Below are 13762 nucleotides of genomic sequence, written 5' to 3'. Positions count from 1 at the left end.
TGCCTGGCAATATAAGAGCCCTTGAGTCTTGCAGAAGGGACCTGTGACCTAAAAGTTGCAATCTGATCCCTCCAAGGAAGAATAACTATAGAGGAGTTTCTGAATCTGAAATTAAGACTGTGTGGGATGGAAGAAAACTGCTCTCCCAAACTAGTCCAAATGGAATGCAACATGGACAGCTAGGACTCTTTTACTCCTATTTCTGTTATATAGCTTGCAAGCGCAATGTGAGAAGAGCGGAGATTAAAAGAGGGAGGGGCAAATTGCAAAGAGGTGTTTTGGTTTATTCTGTTTACAGGCTTTTTGTACTCAAGTGCTGGTTGCCTAGGAAACTGCTGAAAGCTGGATTTGGATAGATACTTTGTCAACAGCATATGAGAATTCTGAGTGGATTTCAGAAGCAGCAGGAAGGGGAGAAATGTCATATCCTGAGGAAGCAAATAACTGGAAAACGTTCTGTCCCTGGCCTGTATGCTACGATGGCGAATTTAGTATCTTTGGTACTGAAATAGCTGGTGTCACAATGCTTCCCCTGACAAGCAAGGATGCCTGCACAATGGCGAAATTGCTTTGCCAAGCTATGCATGGCGTGTGCTTAAGCTGTCTGAAACGAAGATGAATCACTCTCCTCAGCTCCCTTTTCTTCTCCAACACTGAGGGCATTTATACAAAGGGGCCGGAGCAAAAGCTCACCTCACAATCAGTTCTTCAGCCATTCTTTTGTTTCAGAGTTTTCAAACAATCTGTTCCAGGGACAAGCAAAAGTGCATTATTGTACAAAAACACTATACCTGCTTCATATCAACCTGTTATGCACATGTAATGATGGCCAGTTCAAACTGGACACCATAGCTCCGCTGATAGCATGCTAATCCATAGTTAAATTGAACCATGGTTCCCTGAATTAACTCATTTGCTTGGCTTTCACATGACAAATTGTACCATAAGCCAACTCCACAGTCTAGGTTCCCACAATGCAACAAGCCACAAGCAAGCTAACCTCATGTTATTGTGGTGCATGGTCCAAACCCAGCATATAAAATAACATAGCAAACCCAACAATCATGGAGTTTTGAGGGAAGACGAAACTCCTTTTGTAAACCAACCCTATTCCTGATCCTTGATGCCACAATCCTCTTTGTTCAGCCATATTTTTTTTCCAGTCAGATTTTTATCCTTTGCAGAGTATCAACTCAGCTAGGCTCCTTCCGTGTAGCAAATAAATATTTTTCATAATTTTTAAGATATTTTTTTCATAAAAGTACAGAGCTCTTCATATGAGATGAGGAAGGGTAGCATTGAGACATGGAGTTACGGCACTGTGGCAGCAGCAGGACCAATGTCCTTGTAATGTAACGCTGGACAGGAAGAGCACTTGTGAAGGCGGTTTTGTCCACCCTTGGGTGGGAAGACAGGGACCAGCCTGAGGTAACCGTTTTTCTCAGCAACCCATTCCTACAAGCCTGGCTACCCAGTGGTCTGAGGCAGAAAATGTTGCAGAGGCACCTTAACAAGTTATGCTCTGGCCAGTCTTAAGTCTCTTTCCCTGTTGGAGGGCAGAGCAACATTTGCCTCTATTCTCTGAATCAGTGTTGCTTAATCTTGGCAACTTTAAGATATGTGGACTCCAATTCACAGAATTCTCCAGCAAGCACCTAGGAAGCCGGCTCTAAATCGACCTGCTCTCCTCAGTCATCAGAGAAGTTGTTGCCAAATTAGTCTTCTCAGTGCTGAGAAGGGAAGAAACCCCTTCCTCTGTGCCATGTCTTGGCTCAGCCTCGCTGGCCATCTTCCGTGGGATGAGCAATTCCTGTACTGGAACCGCTCACCCTGTTCTGTACAAAAAAAAAAATAAATAAACTTTTTTGTTGCTTCCCATTCACTGGGATGTCACATTTGCCTCCACTTGCATGCTACCTGAAAAACAAAATAGGAATAATAAAAAAAAAGGAGGAGGAAACAGTCAAGGTTTTCAAAAGGCAAAGGAAGATTTTACAAACAGAGGTTCTAATTCTGATTGGATGCTAGTGTTGCAATTTCACATTGAAATGGTGGAATTGGTTTGGCTGCTTCAAGCAACATTTAGAGAAAGGGGAGGGAGCTGTAATAAGCGTCTAATAGAAGTGTACGTGAAATGGAAAAAAGCATTTGGTTCCAAACTCAGAATAAAACAATCCCTTTCCTAAGGCCTCAAGTATCCCATGTTCCATTGAAACAAGACAGAAAACATTTTGACAGTTCTACTATAAAGCACAATGGGAACTCAAAACAAAACCTTTGTTGGCCAAGAGCCACCGTATTATATGTAATACAAAAATATTGGCACAAATTATCCATGCATTTTAAACAACACAATTGCACTACACACAGACTTTTTGCAAACTCTTTTGCTTGCACAAATACCACAGAACTAAGTCCAGGTGAAAAGCAAGCAAGAGCAATGGATTCACTCAGACGAAGCCCAGGAACAACATAGCAGCAGCAAATATATATTTTTCTACCTGCAGAGTTGAAGTAATGCAATGTTTGCAATTGCAACCTGAACACTCCACAGCACAGTAGTATTTAGAATACATATTTATTGCATAATGCAGCGGTCCCCAACCTTTGCGGCTTGGCGGCCTGGCTGGAGGGGGTAGAGGAAACCGGGCCACATGAGAAGCAGACTGGCATGCATGCGCAGGCACAGCTTAATTCGCATGAGGGGTGGGCTAGTGCACATGTGTATGCACATGCAGCTCGACTAGTTGAATTGTGTATGCATGCATGTGTGTGCCAGCCCACCACTTGCATGAGTCAAGCTATGCGAATGTGTGCATGCTAGCCTGCTGCTCTTGCAGCCCAGTTGCAAATGGGCCGCGGCCTGGTAGTGGACATGGCCCAGTGGTTGGGGACCCTGGCATAATGAACACATTTCCATTTGACAATGGGGGGGGAGAGGGAGTTATACAAACAACTTTACATGGCAATCCATGCCTTTTAGTGTTCCCATAGCAAAGCACATAAAGACCGCAGTAAATTTACTTACTAGACTATCTTTATATTACGTCTAAAATGATCCTCAGTCTGGGAACATATGTCTAATTGAATCTCTTTCCACTTCGACCTTCTCCTCTTTCAACAAGCTTAGAAGAAGTTTATATTTTATAAAGTCAGTTAAGGTGAATTGGAATACTAAAAACAGTATAAGGAAATGCTGTTTCATCCTGAGCCCAGTAAAAAAGCAAGGTCTTTTTGGTAATGCTCTGAATACCCCAAACGTCTATTCCAATTTCAGAACATTTCAAACCTAGAATATTTTCTACACCCCACTGTTCTTGGTAAACTAGGAATGATTGTTTCTTCATATATTGTTCCTTTATTCTTACTACATCTCCGTCTAGAGTCTGCAGTAACCTAAATATGCTTCTATATTTCAGCAATTTTTATCTGGGCTCTGGGATTATCTGTTTTTCTTTATCCCCCCCAGTTTTGTTTTTTAAATAAGAGCTTTATTCTTGGAGTTGTTATTAATATTAAATTAATGCAGGAGGTTGTGATCTATTCAGAAAAATAGTATCTTGATTTTAAACCATTCATCATGTTTATTATTCAGTAACTCAACATGGAGGCTCAAAATTCCCAAAATGAATTCATTGCTTGGAAAGCAGGAGAGAGAGAAACAGAGAGATGCAGAGAGAGGGAAGGAGAGAGAGAGAGAGAGAGAGAGAGAGAGAGAGAGAGAGAGAGAGAGAGAGAGAGAGATTCCAACATTATCTCAACTGTTCTCTTTCTTTCATCTCAGCAAAGTACTTGAGATTTTGCTACAGCGCCACCATAGCAGTTCCAACCTTGGAGCTTGAACCCTTTTAACAGCTACTTGATTGGCTGAAGTTAGATGGCAATTGGGAATGGCATTTTTTTTTATTATTATTCTAAGGCAGCTTTGCCTAACCTGAGATTCCCTAAATGGCTTGGGATTCTGGGAGATGCAGTCCCAACACATCTAGAAGATGCTAGTTTTTATCCATTGCCCTCTCTTGCACAACAATTAACACAACACTCTAATTGACAAATATGCAAACTACATTATGGTTTAACATGCTGCATAACATGCTATAGAGTTATCCTGTGGCAATAAATTTGATAAATAAAAACAAAATAATCCCACTCAAAGCTGCATCTAATGTAAAGCAATGCATGAATGTAGAGTTTTATCCTTTTTGTCTCAACACATACCGTACTTCTGTTTTCCAGCAGAAATAAATCCTTTGGTCTTTTCAGCTCTGCTTGCTTCCACTATGGTTCTCCTGCAGGAAAGAACAATTAACAGTGCACTAAATAAAGTAAGCTAATTCAGGAGGTCCTGCAGCAGCTTTCAGAGGAAAACAGATAGAAACAAACTCTTTTTTTTACACATCAGATGACCTCCCCAACTGAGGCAATGACATCATTCCATTAATGTGACATCAATGACAATGACATCAAACTGTTTCAGATTCACTCCTACAATACATGCCTCTTATTGAGATCTTTGTTAGATCCCTTTGGATGTAATTGGACTCATTCCTATGCTGTGTTGAAGAAACCAGAATGCTTCATGTGAGACAAGTGTGTGTGTGAGAGAGAGCAAAGGATATTCTCTAGTTCTCAGTTCTCATACACAAATTTTCAGAAGTCTAGAATTAATGTTGGGACCCCATTTAAACTGCAACTATAAAGTAAAATTCAGGGAGCATAGTTGAACTTCTGAATAAAGAGCATGGAAAGAACAACTGTGTTGCTGTCAGTCACTGTAACAAAAAAAAATCTCTAACTTCACATTTTTTATGTATTTTGATCTGCATTTAGGATTTGAATCACTTTAATGATATTGGCTGGTTACTTATGAATTTATATTTTCTCCAATGAGGCAAATAACAACGTAAGCGAAATCTCAGAATGGCTTTAAAAATGGATTATTAGAAAAAAAAATAATGAAAGGTAAAATCTTGGAAACAATATGTCTCTTAATATAAACTTGGAACAGAAAAGAGAATTTGGAACCGATTAGGTCTTGCTTGTGGGTTACTCATTAGTATAATGTTGGTATTCTGAGAACAAAATTGAGGATTAAAGGAGCTTTGGGTATGAACCAGTGCTGTTGGTCCAGGAGAAGGAAGGAGTTGTTTCAACCCAATAAATGAAAGAAAAAGTGTTTAGTAGAAATTAAGTCCTGTGGATTAATGATTTGTGTCTTCCAAGGTTTAGGAAGTATTGGGCATCCTGGAGAAGGAGGAATGGAGAAGAGAAAACATGAGAAAGAAGTCAGCCTGAACTCTTTAAAAAGCTCACTGTGATATTACATGCATACATTACATACTAAGCAGCCATATGTGTTGGTTAGAATCCTATGACTGAAGTTCCTTAGAAGCAATCAAGCAAATAAATAAATGAGAGGAGAGGAGAATTGGGTTGTGTCTTTGGTATTATGAAGTGAAAGATACTTTCCTATATCATAATATTTATTTATTTTATTACTTTATGGCAGCAAACATACCTAATAATCCTTCCGCCACCTATTTCCCCCACAACATTAACCCTGTGAGGTAATTTGGGCTGAGAGAGAGTGACTGGCCCAAGATCACCCAGCTGGCTTTCATAGTGGGCATACCTTTTCATGCTGTTGCCTTAATTTCCTTTCCAGGTATGTATTATTTCCCTTTTTGTGTTTCTTATTCACTTGATTCCCAGCCTTTTCTCAGTAGCCTTCTTTACATTTAATTTTATATTTTAGGCAGAGAGAGACTTATCTTTAGCTATTTTCCAAAGGTCTAAGCATACTGATGAAGCTATATAAAACCATCCACAAACACATAAATAAAAATGAGCTTCAAAGCATGTGCTATCAGCCACACATTTTGCATTTCTAAAACTGGGAGAGTATATCTTTTGTTACATTGCTTTTCCCAAGATTATTAAATAAATTCATGATTATTGTAATTAATTCATATTTATGTACCAGAACCTGGGCAGATTCCTGGGCAAATATATTGATAGATGCATTTACAGTATATACTAATTCAAGAGAAAGCTCTATTAGATCTCAATGTGATGCATTCAATAATAGATCTCTAAAAGCCCTGAGCTGTCTGAATGTGGTTTGCAATATTCAAAAGCTTCCATATGATATGGAAGCACTAATCCAGATAACCATTCAGCATCCTCAGAAACAGAAACTTTTGTCAGATAAGCAGGTTTTTTTTTCCTTTTGAGTCATCTCTAGAGGAATTTGTTCATCCTAATAGTAACTTTGGAGTCCAGTAAAGAGTTAAAAAGTTCAAATTCTTAAGAAGTTCACAGTTCAAACATTTCTTTTAAAGTAGCCATCCTGTGCTCTAGTAATCCACCTTCACAGTCTTGTTTTGCAACTGATATGTAAGATTTTTCCCACACAGGAGGCTCTTTTCTAATTAACCTCAAAGTCATTCTATAAGTCAATTTCATAAAGCTTTGCATTCATAACATTTTCCAGAAACAATTCTGAACTCATATCCTTGCTGTTACAAAGATCTTACAAAGCTGAGAAAGCGTGATTTTCTTCCTTTTTAAACCAACTGAATTCTACCCAGCAATTGGTAGACTTGTGGTTTTGAAGATTTTTTGAAGATTTTTCAATTTTAAAGGAGCAATTTATAAAAAGTAAAGCTCCAAAATGATTAAGAAGATGAGGTTTGGGTCAAACCTTGAATCCTTCAAAGACTGCATTTACAGCTCAGAGCATGATGAAAGATAGGACCCCTAGCTGATTGCAAGCAGCTCCAAAAATCAGCTCTCTGGATTACATACGGGTGATCTCCAGATCTCTCTTTCCTCCAGAGAGAATTTTAGCAATTCAGAGACCATATCCAGTTGCCTCTGTGGCTGCAATGCCCCACACAAAATGAGGGCATTGAAAGTAATCCTTCTATGGAATTTCTATGGAAATTCTGCTGGGCATTCTTTGATATGCATCCTAAGCTGAGCAAATCACAAATATGATTTATTTCATTTCATTTTATTAGATTTTTATCCTGCCTTTATTACCTTATAAGTCACCCAAGGCATCAAACATACATAATACTCCGTTCTCCTCCTGTTTCCCTTTTTTCAGTTGTGGTAAGTGCTATTCTATGGTGAAACCAAAACCTTTACGGAAAAACAAAGCTTACAAAAGTTTACATCCAGTCCTACAAAGATTTACCCAGAAATAATCCAATGATTTCAAGGATATCTACTCCCATTAAATCTTGCTGAAGAATTATTAAAATGAATCCCCCCAAATTAATCTTGCAAGATTTCAACTTAATGAAACTACTTCCTTCACTGTCAATTTCTCAAAGGTTTGAACAAAGTATAGCTGCAGAGGCAATGCCATCAAATGGCCAGACAGAGGTTAGAAAGAGAACATATTTTATAAAACTATATGGATTTTCCAGAGTAACTATGTCACTTATCATAGGGCAGTGCTTCCCAAACTTTTTCCTTCATTCCCCAAAACTGCTTATCAAAAAGTTTTTCTACCTAGTGTAGGTAAAACACTTTAAGTCAATTTAAATGTCCCTGTTGTGATTGGGCAATGGGTTTGTGTGTCGTTACCCAAAGAAAAACCACTTTTTCCCAGTTTTGGAAAATTCCAGTTTGGGAAGCATTGCTTTAAGGCAATCATTCTCTTTAACAGCATTCATTTACTTTTATTCTCCCAGGAGTGTGGTTGCCTACAGTGCATGCTACTTAAAGTATTTCTCCCTCTCCCTGGCACGCCAATGCATTTGAAGATATATTTAGACATCTGTATTTGAGGACCCTCATACCTCCCTCCCAATTTCTATACAGTAATCCTTTGCAGGAGGATCCTTTAAGCGAATCACTCCTGTTGAGACAAATAGGAGACATAAATCATCATCAGTCGTAGGTTTCTCTTTCTGCCTGTCTGGTGCCAAAAGAAAGGCATTTTGGCTGCTTGCTGACTTCATCCTCTGCTTACAAAGCTGCGTAAAAATGCAGCAAGCAAGCTAACTCTGCCCCTCAGACTTCACAAGTAGGGGACTGCTATAAAGATTTAATTCCTGTCTTTCTTACTCTGTCCACATAATAATGAAGAGATTTATGCTAAAGCTTTACATTGAAAGGTTGCATAATAGAGTGGTCCCCAACCTTTCCAGCTTTGCAGATCAGCGGGGGGGGGGGGGGAGGAGAAGAAATGGTTCCATGTGAGTGGCACTAGCAAGGGCACTAGCACTCAATGCTCTATTTGCACGAGCAGCAGGAACTCGCACGAGGGTGAGTGCCTGCTGCTCGTGCAAATGGACCTGCGCGCACACACTCACCCACCACATGCACGGCCTCGTTGTGGGGACTGGGCCAGTACTGGGCCACAGCCTGGAGGTTGGGGAACCCCTGGCATAAATGCTTGAAGCATTTCTGATTAATCACACATTTTTTTAAAAAAATAGAAAGCTTAGATATAGCTATGAGAAAATATTCTTTTTTACTTCTACCAGCAGTTAATGACAGATAATTCTCTCAGCAAATAGTGATAGCTCATAGGTAAGAATCAAATAAAGTAACACAGAAAGAAGAAGAATATGTATAGTTCCTATCTCCCACGTCTGTATAATATGGCTGTGAAAGAATTATTGTTTATTTTCAATAAGAAAACAGAAGCATAAAGCTATATTATTAATAGGTCTTGAAAGTTTAAACTGCTTAGAGTATTTCTGTGGTGGGCAACTATAATAAATTTAATAAAACAAAGCAAAGCAAAACAAAATAAAATAAACGTTTTCTCTTTATGTCCAGTCTGGGTTTGTGAGGATCAATTTCCTCATCCCTGAACAGAGCAAGCAGATCTTTTTGTACAGGAGTCAGCATTATGCAAGTGGCTTTCCATGAGCTATTCACATATCTATGGAAACAAAGAGTTCATTTTTAACTATCACTAATACAAAAAAACCCCACAACCCTTCACATTTTGCTCATGCATGAAATCAAATAACTTTAGGGATTATCCTTCCTTTTAATTCCAAAATTTAAAAAGTCATATTCATTCAAGTGGTGCTCAAGAAACTTTCAAAACCCAGAATTTCTTCAAAAGCCATTTTTGTTTTTCAAGTAGATTTTCTTGATGCCTGAGTGCAAGAGGGTTTGGTTACTAGAGCTAATCTGAATATTAACTTTGTTCTTGGCACTTACAACAGAATAGAATAATAGAGTGGGAAAGACATTAAAGGTCATCTAGTCCAACCCGCTACTCAAACAGGAAAACCTATACCATTTCAGACAAATGGCTGTCCAGTCTCTTTTTGAAAACCTCCACTGATGGAGCACTCAAAACTTCTGAAGGCAAGCTATTCCATTAGTTGATTGCTCTCATCTTTAGGAAATTTCTCCTTATTTCTAAGTTGCTTTTCTCCTTGGTTAGTTTTCCATCCATTGTTTCTTGTCTTGCCTTTTGGTGCTTTGGGAAATAGTTTGAACCCCTCATCTTTGTGGCAGCCCCTCAAATATTGGAACAGTCCTATCATGTCTCCCCTAGTCATTTTCATTAGACTAGACATACCCATTTCCTGTTACCAGAATAACCAATAAATATAATAAATAATAAATAAATGTAAATAAATGTAACCAATGCATACTTTTTCTGTGGGAGTAAATGAGAAATTTAGACTTCCCATGGCCTTTGAACTATGGTGCTGGAGAAGACTCCTGCGAGTCCCTTGGACTGCAAGGCATTCAAACCGGTCAGTCCTAGAAGAGATCAATCCCAACTGCTCTTTAGAAGGCCAGATCCTGAAGCTGAAACTCAAATACTTTGGCCACCTAATGAGAAGGAAGGACTCATTGAAGAAGGGCCTAATGCTGGGAAAGATTGAGGGCAATAGAAGAAGGGGACGACAGAGAATGAGATGGCTGGATGGAGTCACTGAAGCAGTAGGTGTGAACTTAAATGGACTCCAGAAGATGTTAGAGGACAGGAAGACCTGGAGGAACGTTGTCCATGGGGTCGCGATGGGTTGGACACGACTTCACAATTAACAACAACAAGAAGAAGAAGACTTCCCATGCAGCCTTAAGACCTTTTGCAAACATGCCCCAGCAATTGCTTTTCCCCCCTGCTATGTTACCTTCCTATACTCCTTGGACCATGACTGAGAGAAGTCTAAATCATCCTTGATTGTATCCAAGTTGGTATTGCCTCTTCCCAGACAGTCAAAGGACAGGCTCATGAGCTAAACCTCATAAGGTTTGTTAGGCTTAAGGAATGGAGACATCAGATTTCAAGCTAGTGAAATTTACTGCTGATTCAAGGATATGCCATGTGTACTTCAGTTCAACAGTGATTTATAATAGTATGTAAAAAAAAAAGACTTTGAAAAATGGTGCAAAGAGGGAACAATCTACCTAGGGAACAATTGGATAAGAAAGGGTACAGTCTGCAGCTGCATGGTAGGCAGAGAGAGAGAGAGGTTCAGAACGGACATTTTTAATTTCTCAGGCTGTAAAAGAGATTGCAGAAGATTTATACTTCCGGACTTACAAGATTCTGTTCACATAGCCCAGGGGTAGGCAACCTTGGCTCTTTTATGACTTGTGACTTGAAGTCCATGAGTCATAAAAGAGCCAAGGTTGCCTATCCCTGACATAGCCTTACAATAAAGTAGAAGTAGAACAACCATTTGTTTAGCCACCATTCCAAGTTTTGAAGGTGCTGAAAAAAGCTCAGTCCTCTCATTAATGACTGGTCTTATACTTACGACTGTTGTGGCAATTTGGATGCTTTGCATTTAGCATGTATTGATGGTGGTTGGGGTATCCTGGGATCACGTGATCACCCTTTGCGACCTTCCCAGCTGGCTTCGAGCAAGTAAATCCAATGGAGAGAGCTGAATTCGTTTAATGTCCATGTGATTCACTTTACAAACTGTGATGATTTTGCTTAATGATCACAGCCAAAAAGGTTATAAATCAGGTGCTCATTCAACTACCACCTCGCCTAGAGATGAATGTTCCAGTTTCAATTGTGGTCCAAATGTGGTTGTAAGTTAAGACCACCTGTAGGAGGAAAGACGATGGGACAAACGACAAAGCAAGCGTTATGACATTGTGGCACCATCTACATCAATGGTTCTCAACCTGTGGGTCAGGACCCTATTTAGGGTTGAACGACCATTTCATGGGGGTCGCCAAACAACGCAGTCTGCCATTTGTTCCCCCTTTTCCTTAGCTGTGCTACTCCCTTTTATTCTATTGGCTTTCAAAAGCCAATAGGAATTGTCCAGGCTGTCTCTGCCCTGCTGAGCCCGCCAAAAGTCCCATTCTGCAAACGGTGCTGCACCAGTTGAGTAGTCCTCGACTTACGACCAGTTGAGTAGTCCTCGACTTATGACCGGTTGGGGGTCGCGGCATTAAAAAGGTTGAGAACCACTGATCTACATGATTTACATACCTGAAATATTGGGATTCAAATACAAAAGGCCAGGTTTGCGTCGTGGGGTCACCCTTTTTGTGGCAGATGCCTTCATTCATGAAGAAAGGGATTTCTCAACTTAGAAGTTTTTTTTTTTGGTCTTGTCTACAAGAAAAGAAGCTTAATTAATGCAGTTAGGCCATTCCTCCTCTTATCACTTATCTTATAGCATCTTTATAATATCAGCTAGCCATTGCTGAGGTGATATAAAGCCTGCTCCCATTACTGTGATATTGGCACAGTGATGGTTGGATGAGCGTATGAAATGCTATGTTGATAATGGGGAAATGATTTTCGTTTCTATGACAACAAGATCATCTGGCCATAATCACTTTTTGAAATTGTCTTAGCACAGCAGAAATTCATTCAGCCTGGGCCAGAGGCAAATCTTTCCTTCAGGAGAGGATTTTAGCTGAATGCTGGAGTAAAACTAAAAATAAGCAGTTTGGTTAGTAGTAGCAGCAGCAAGCTTTGAGTTTTGCTATGGCCTAACATTGTCCCTTGGATCAGCTAGTAAATTGTCCTTGTAGGGAACAGATGCTTAGTTTCCCACAAGGCCTCTCCCACATAATCCTTTCTGCATGATGCTCACCTGATGACAACAAGTAAGGGCCTTTATCATTCCTCCTTAGGTAGCTGCATTCATCCATCATGTAATTTTCTGATTTTCTGGCTAAGCCTGTGACATCACACATAAGCGTTTCATTTAATTGGACAAAATCACAGCTGGTCCCCATTGATTTATGCACCCAAACCCTCCTTATTCCAGGCAGCTTTCAAAACTCCACCGATGCATGCCGATTAGAGAACATGGTTGCATTTCAAGCCTCAAGGCTTTGTGGGCAGAGACAAGGGGAAGACGTCAGAAGGATTTATTTCAGGAGAATGAGAGACAAAGGAACTGGGGATGTTATACGTGTGAATCACTGCATCGAACATGCAACCAAACTGCTTTAGTTTGCTTCTAAGAAGCTTCCTTTAACAGCATGCAGTATGTGTGGGGTTCTTTCCACTGTTACTCAACCCTCAGAGATCTGAGATTAAAAATATCAGGACTTTGTAGCCCTTTCCCAAGACCATCTTAGATGTCAGCATCCATCCATCCATCTATCCCAGTGGTTCTCAACCTGTGGGTTGGGACCCCATTTGGGGTCAAATGACCATTTCACAGGGGTCGCCAAACAATGCAGTCCACCATTGTTTTCCCCCTTTCCTTAGCTGTGCTATTCCCTTTTATTCTATTGGCTTTTGAAAGCCAATAGAATAGACTCTCTTGAATAGAGTCTAATTCTATTGGCTTTCAAAAGCCAATAGGAATTGTCCAGGCTGTCTCTGCCCTGCTGAGCCCGCAAAAAGTCCCATTCTGCAAACGGTGCTGCACCAGTTGAGTGTCGACTTACGACCGGTTGAGTAGTCCTCGACTTACGACCAGTTGGGGGTCTCGGCATTAAAAAGGTTGAGAACCACTGATCTATCCATCCATCCATCCTTTTTCCATTTTACTTATAACTCAGAAGTATAAAATTAAATATTAAAATTAAATGTATAAATATTAAATACTTGAAAGCAAACACATGCAATTAAAACCTGTGGTAAAAGAACTGTGTTTAGGACCAATAAACAATAAAGGATTTAGCCCCCCCTTAATTTGGCAAGCAGATTACATTCTTAAGAACTGGATCAATTATTCAGAAGCTGCAATTGCAGTTACAGAGACACCTTCCAACTTAACACAATGCCATCTGCATTCGACAAGAGGGATGGACCATATAGGAAAAGAAGCTCAATTCACACGCACAGGGCCTGAGACTATAAAAGCATATAAGTGCAGCATATATGGAAAGCAGCAAGATCTGTTAAAATGTGAATAAGAAGTCCTGGATTAAGGGGGAAAATGGGATCTCCAATTCTGAGCATTCTGTTAGAAAATAAAAGTTCCTAAACTGTTTTACTTGTATCGTTTCCAGACCATCTGAAACTATGGAGAGAGGGCCAAAAGTACCCACGGCAAGCTGAAACTGCATCAAAGTGACATCATGATGCTAATTCCATCTTTATGAATGGTGTCCTGAAATATGACGCAAATGAATTGATCATAGGTTTTGAATCTTGATGCCTGTTTTGTCCTTTTCCCCCTCCACGCATGCCTATTCCAACACCCTCCCTTTTAACTGTTCATATGTAACGTCAGCAGACAAGTGTATGGATAGCACACATTTAACTCCAACCAACCTTTCTATCTCTATTTTGGATAATATTCTCAGGACAGAAGTTTGAGTTTTCCTTTTATCTCTC

This window comes from Crotalus tigris, unplaced genomic scaffold, assembly GCF_016545835.1.
Source record: "Crotalus tigris isolate CLP2741 ecotype Arizona unplaced genomic scaffold, ASM1654583v1 scf7180000018016.4438896, whole genome shotgun sequence".
NCBI lineage: Eukaryota > Metazoa > Chordata > Lepidosauria > Squamata > Viperidae > Crotalus > Crotalus tigris.
The sequence above is the reverse complement of the archived record's forward strand: the minus strand, read 5'-3'. Positions refer to the sequence as shown.